Below are 7,439 nucleotides of genomic sequence, written 5' to 3'. Positions count from 1 at the left end.
CACCAAAGTTGGGAACAAAGAATTGGATATATACTGTTTTAAGGTTCTTATACTACATATGAAGTAGTATTATTTTAATGTATATCCTGATTAAAAAAAAAAAAAAAAAAAAAAAAAAGAAAAATAAAAGAAAAAGAAATAAACAATGACCACACAAGTAAGACCACACAGAGGCTTTTTATTCAGAGCCATAGCAAGGGAGTCGGCCACCACTACAACGTGAGACAGAGTCTTGCACTTTTGTCTGGGCTGGAGTGTAGTTGCATGATCTCATACCACATATATTTGGCAAACACTCAGAGTCAGACAGAGTGAGAAAGATTTGCAGTGAGAAAAAGGGAAGGCTTGGGTGTGCCCTCACTGGAGGCTGTTGGCATGGGGGTGCTAGAGGCAGCTAACTAGAAGCCCAACATCCTACGTGATTGATTGGTCCTGAGTTGGATGTGGTGGTTGTACTGTTGGGGAGGGTGTCGGGGGACATAAGGAAACTGGCAGTCACTGGCAATCATTGACCAAGTCCTGATCCTTCTGGGCCAATTGCTGCAGAAGTGGTGGTTTGGCTTCCAGGGCTGATCATGATGGAGGTTGTAGGGCAGAGTTCTATTCTCATATACGGTTTGGCCATTGTCTGTTTGTATATTTGGTCTCTCGGTGTGCAGAGAGGGAGGCCTTTCCATGTGATTTGGGGCATGTTGCTAACCTCTCTGTGCCATGGTTTCCTTACCTGTGAATGGCATATTAATAGTACCTGTTTCAGATGTGAATATATATCAAGTTCTTAGAATAGCACTTGGCATGTGGCAAGTATCCAACACAATATTAGTTATTATTTTAAAAATTATGGGCGTGCATGGTGTGGTTCATACCTGTGTAATCCCAGCACTTTGGGAGGCGGAGACAGAAGGATTGCTTAAGGCCAGGAGTTCGAGACCAGCCTGAGCAACACAGTAAGATCTCATCTCTTCAAAAAATAAAAAAATTAGCTGGGCATAATGGCAGGCACCTGTAGTCCCAGTAACTCAGGAAGCTAAGGCAGGAGGATTGCTTGAGCCCAGGAATTCAAGGTTATAGTGAGCTACGATTGTGCCCCTGCACTCTAGCCTGGGTGGCAAAGCAATTTTTTTTTTTTTTTTTTTTTTTTTTGAGACAGAGTCTTGCACTTTTGTCTAGGCTGGAGTATAGTTGCATGATCTCAGCTCACTGCAACCTCTGCTGGGATTATAGGCACCCACCACCATGCCTGGCTAATTTTTTGTATTTTTAGTAGAGACAGGGTTTCACTATGTTGGCCAGGCTGGTCTCAAACTGCTGACCTTGTGATCTGCCCGCCTTGACCTCCCAAAGTGCTAGCATTACAGGCATGAGCCACCACACCGGACTGATAGAGCAATTCTAAAAGAGTATTAGTATTATTACACTCAGTGGAAAGGGCACTGGCCTGGGAGGAGGGCTCTGGGTAGCTCTGGTCATGGTTCTGCCCCATCACACTGTGACCTCAGGCTTCTTGAGGCTCCTCTGAGTCTCAGCCTTGTCAGCAGAGCAGGGGGCTGGGCTCTGACTTCCAAACTGGTTCCCAGCTCTAATGTTGTCAATTCCCCACTGGGTGTGTAGTGACAGCCTGCCATCGCCCCTCCCTCCCCCACACCCACACTCCATCTGTGCTCCCAGCACACCTGGATGGGCAGCTGCAGCACAGCAGGCTCTCCTGTCCTCATTTCAGCTGGTTTCAGGTCCTAAATTTAGTCCTTTCACAGAAGCCACAGTGTGTGGGAGGAGGGCTCCGAGTAGGTCTGGTCCTGGTTCTGCCCATCACACTGTGCCTGTGCGTAAGGGCTGTATGCGGTGGGGACAGCTTTTCCACCCATGTGGTATACTCCAAAGCGAATCAGGCAGGAGGCCAGGAGAGCTGAGCACTGCATCCAATTTTGTCATCAATGCACTTGTTGTGGGACAATCAAAGACTGGAAAGACTGAAAAGAAGGTTCAGGAGAGTTTATTAAGGTGATCACCGGCCCAGCTGGACATATGTCCAGAAAGTCTGAGCCACGAACAAAGGGCTTTTCCTACTTTTAAACATCTTAAGGCGGGGACTATGTGAGGCTGGAAGCAAGTTACAGAAGCAAGAAACAAAGGCAGCATTACAACATTTCTTACATCTTGAGAGAAACATGTCTTGCAATCTAAACTTAGCGGTCTTGTGACCCTGCAAGCCGTGCAGGAACTCGCTGGCCTGTAATAAACTTTGAGGAATGTGGAGTTGGGGAGTATAGATAAGGTCCACTGTCCACAGAGAGAAGACAGGCTGTTAATATTCCCTTTTAACTTGAGTGTAAGCGGGGAGGGGTCACATTTTGCAGTAACTTTAAGAGGATTTTAAAATTTCTATTACTACTACTATTAGGTTATGGTTGATTTCATTAATTCCTTCTTCACACTGGGTGAGTCCTTTGACCCTTTAGGGCCTCAGTTTTTCATCTGGCAACTAATTTTTTTTGTTTTTTGTTTTTTGTTTTTGAGACAGAGTCTTGCTCTGTCACCCAGGCTGGAGTGCAGTGGTGCAGTCTCAGCTCAGTGCCACCTCCCGCCTCCCAGGAGATTCTCCTGCCTCAGCCTCCTGAGTAGCTGGGATTATAGGCATGCACCACCAGGCCCAGCTAATTTTTGCATTTTTTGTAGGGATGGGGTCTTGCCATGTTGCTCAGGCTGGTATCTAACTCCTGATCTCAAGTGATCTGCCCACCTCCGTCTCCCAAAGTGCTGGGATTACAGGCGTGAGACACCATGCTAGGCCTGGCAATTAAATTTTATATATGTTGATGCCTTAAGCCATCATGTTATCTCTCTCTCTCTTTTTTTTTTTTGGAGACAGAGTCTCACTTTGTCGCCAGGTTGGAGTGCAGTGATGTGATCTCGGCTCACTGCAACCTCCACCCCCTGGGTTCAAGGGATTCTCCTGCCTCAGCCTCCTGAGTATCTGGGATTACAGGCACACACCACCATGCCCAGCTAATTTTTGTATTTTTAGTAGAGACAGGGTTTCACCATGTTGGTCAGGATGGTCTCAATCTCTTAACCTTGTGATTCGCCCGCCTCAGCCTCCCAAAGTGCTGGGATTACAGGTGTGAGCCACTGTGCCCGACCCATATTATCTCTTAAAGTAGAACAACTTTCCTTTCTTTCAGAGGAGGAAAAGAATCAGAGAGAGGTTAAGTGAGTTGGCTAAGCCCACACAGCTAGCACATGGTTTGAATCTAGATCTTTAGACCCTAAAACCTAGTCTTTTTTTACCTTTAGATAATTTCACCTTTACTTCCATTATGGGATTATGATGATGATAATATGAAAATAATAAATTTTATACTAGGGAAGCAACATGGTTTTACAGTTGAGAGCCAGACTGCCTAGGTTTGATGTCTAGTTTTGGTACTTATTAGCTGTGTGACCTCAGGCAAATTATTTAACCTCTCTGTGCCTCAGTTCTTATCTGTGAGATGGAAGATAATAATTGTATCCACATAGGGTTGTTATGAGGATTAAGTGAATTAATATTTGCGAAACACTTTCAACCATGCCTGACATCCAGTAAAGTTTATTTAAATGTTTGCTTAATTTAAAAAATAGCTCCCTTGCCAATCAGCATGTGACCTTAAGCAAGAAGAAAGTGTTTGCGATTAGGATCAGGAGACTCATGATCTACTTTGGGCACAGCCACTACTTTGCTCTGTGGCCTCAGAAACTTTCTTTAACATTTTGTGCCTTAGTTTCCTCAACCGCAAAGTAAGGAGCTTGGGCAAGTTCAGTGATGAGCAGCATTTTATGAACAAAGATCAAGTCAGAAAAAAAAAATCAAAACTTTTTTTGCTACATTAATTTTACCCATTAGAGTCCGTTGCGGGGAATAGTCCAGTGTAGTGGGTGCAGCCTCAGCTGTTGTCCCAGCATGCTGTGGGGCTCATCCATGGGCCCCCTAGCAATGGTCTGGGTGACCTATGTGTCCTTGCTTGGGGGTGAGGGTGTCTGACCTAATCACATCCTCCTCCCAGGAAGTGGAGAGTCGGATCTGAATGTTAGACTGGGACACATTAACAGGTGCTCTGGCTGGAAGGCTGTAAACTCCTGCTGCTGATGGCTACAGAATTCTGGTTCCTGCCCTTTTTGAGAGTTAGCTTTTCTGATCTTGAAATTCCATAAGAAACCCCAGTTTCCTTCAAACAACCCCTGCCCCATTTACTTAGGCTAATGTATCAGTTATCTATTGCTGTGTAATAAATGACCCCAACATTTAGAGGATCAAAACAACAATTTACTATTTCTCTAAAATCTGTGGGTGGACTAGGTAGTTCTTTTGCTGGTTTGACCTAGGGGCACTTGTGTGGCTGTGTTCATACAGTGGGGTGGAGAGCAGGCGCTGTTGACTGCGGTGCCTCGATTCTCCTCCATGTGGCCTTTACATACGACTCGCTTAGGCTTCCTGATAGTATGGTGGTCTCAGGACTGCCAGGGGAGAGGCACAAGCTTCCACTTCACTTAAGGCCTGGCCTCCGAAGCCCCAGCATGTTACTTTTTCTGTATTCTATTGGTTAGAGTAAGTTACACAATCAGCCCTGACTTAAAGATTCAACAGAACCCACCTCTTGCCAGGAGATGTAGTATGTGCGTATGAGGCTGGAAGGAACGGAAAGTGACCAGGTGTGCATGCAACTACTGTGACTAGTTTCAGTTGATTTCTTAGTTGTAGGCAAAAGAAATTTAACTAGTTTATCCTATGATTTATGAACTCCCACCTTCCATACTCTGATCTCATCTCTTAGCATCTCTCGGCCACCCTGGCCTTGCCTTTCCTTACTCATGCTGGCCATACTCCCATCCCAGGGCCTTTGCACGTGCTGATCCCTCTTCCTGGCATGTTCTGACCCCAGATATTCTTCTGACTGCTCCTTTGCCGCATTTTGATCTTTACTCACATCTTTATGTGGAGAGGTCTTCTCCGACCCTCTGATCTAAAGTCATCCCCCTGACACCATCAGTCCCTTAACTAGGCCTTATCTTCTTTGTGGCATTTGCTATGTATTATTTATATTCTGTCTTTTTGTTGACTGTTGTTCTTCTCTCACTAACCTCTAAGAATGTAGGAACTGTGGTCTGTCTCAATCTCTGAGGTATGCCTGGCATATGGTAAGTACTCAAAAATTATTTACTGAAAAAAATGAATTTTAATGCTTTTTAGATACGATAATATTAATATTCAAAAAGTCATGATTAGAGGCAGCTTAATCAAAGTCATAGATGATTCCATGAAGGGAGGCAGGCTTATATTTAGGCTGGATAATCTGTGATCCTGATCCTTTCTGATTCTGAGAGTCCATGACTCTAAGTGAGAAAGTGCTAGGAAAATTTAAAGGCATAGTATAAACCTCTAGCTATTACTATTGAGAGGGCACACTGGGAGTTCTGTGAAGAACCGGGCTTAAACTTTCATTATACATTCAGATCTAATGTGGTTCCTGGCCGAGTTATACGAAATAACACAGACATGTCCCATTTGTTTTTCCTACATATCATGGGCTACAGAGGGGCTGCTATCAATGCCCAGCCATAAGAAAGATTATGCTATGGTCTGAATGCTTGTGTTCCCCTAAAATAAATATGTTGAAACCTAAGCTCCACTGCAATAGTATCGAGAGATGGGACCTTTAGAGTGATTAAATCATGAGGGTGGAGCCCCCATGAATAAGATTAGTGCCCTTGTAAAAGAGGCCAGAGCCAACTTGTTTGCTCTTCTGCCATGTGAGGCTGCAGCAACAAGACACCGTCTATGAAGCAGAGAATGAGCCCTTCCAGACAATGAGTTTGCTGGCATCTTGATCTTGGACGTCCCAGCCTCCAGAAATGTGAGCGATAAATTTCTATTGTCTATAAATTACGCAGCCACCACCCTAGTCTAAGCCACCATTGTTTCTCTCCTGGCCACACTGTAACCTCTTGACTGGTCACCCTACTTGTGCCCTCACCACCCTTGCCTTTGGTGTCTATTCATTCTCCTCACAAGGGCTAGAGAGATCTTTGTAAATTATAAATCAAATCAGGGCACTCCCAGTGGCTGCCGATGGCACTGGGAATAAATCTAAACCCCTTGCTGTGGTGCTCAATCTGGTACTCCCTGCCTGAGCCCAGGCCTCTAACCCCTCTTTCCACTCTTCCCCATGGTGAGTGGAATCAAAAGGAAACAGCATTTTGAAGGAATGTCAGAAAGCTGTCAAATTTATCTCTACCTCCTTTCCTATTTCTGGGATTTGTCCTCCCCTGTGAGGTTGGACCCCAGTGGAAACAGTCAATTAGCTTCCTCAAGTCTGCTCCTGCTACCCTGGCCTTCTCTCTGGTCCTTGACCACCTTCAACTCTTTTCCTCCTGCAGGACCTGTGCACAAGCTGTGACCTCTGCCTGGAATGCCCTTTCTTCACTCTTCCTATGGCTGGCTCCCTCCCACCATTTGGGCCTGAGGTTAAATGTTATGCTCAGAGAGGCCTGTGAATATTCCATCTGGAGAAGGTTCCCCCAGATCATCTACATTTTGCCTTTTTGTTTTATTCCTTCACTGTCCTTATCACACATGCATTTATTTGATTGTTTATTTGCTTTTAGTGTCTTGTCCACTGCTTCTCCCCTAGTGCTTGGGCATAGTTAGCACTCAATGAGGAGACTGTTGTTTGTTGATGTGCACAGTAACAGTAGCTCGCTATGGTCCCGTACTATGCTGTGCACTCTACATGCTTCATTCACAATCATTTTGTGTGGCAGGATGGGCAAGGATTATCCCCATACCTCAGGTAGGAAAAGTGAGGCCCAGAAAGGTTAGGAGACTTGCCTTAGGCCATGTAGTTTCTGAGAAGTGGAACCCAGGTCTCCTGACCCCTGATCAGGTGCTCTTCAAAAGCAGAAGTGAAAGGGCGACGCAGGAGAGGCGTGTGGTAGGTCACTGTTCCTAAATTCTCCATGTCTTTCATTGTTTTTTGCTCTGTCACCCAGGCTGGAGTGCAGTGGCATGATCTCAGCTCACTGCAACCTCAGCCTTCCATGCTCAAGCGATTCTCGTGCCTCAGTCTCTCAAGTAGCTAGGATTACAGGTGGGAGCCACCACGCCCAGCTAATTTTTTTGTAGCTATGGGGGTCTCACTGTTGCCCAGGCTGGTCTCAAACTCCTGGCTCAAGCAATCTGCCTGTATCGGCCTCCCAAAGTGCTGGGATTATACGCGTGAGCTACCACACTTGGCCTACTCTTTTTTCTAATTGGGCAGCTCAGCATCTACATCCTGCCTTCTGAAAGGGACAAGAGAGAAGGGGAGACAGTCTGGGCTCTGGCCAGGGGTGGGTGGGGGAAGCACCACTCTTCTTTCTTGCCAGAGAAACATCATTCCTGGAGGTGGTCTTGGCCCCTTTAA

This window comes from Mandrillus leucophaeus, unplaced genomic scaffold (genome assembly GCF_000951045.1).
Source record: "Mandrillus leucophaeus isolate KB7577 unplaced genomic scaffold, Mleu.le_1.0 Scaffold66, whole genome shotgun sequence".
NCBI classification, from domain to species: domain Eukaryota; kingdom Metazoa; phylum Chordata; class Mammalia; order Primates; family Cercopithecidae; genus Mandrillus; species Mandrillus leucophaeus.
This window is presented reverse-complemented; position numbering follows the sequence as displayed.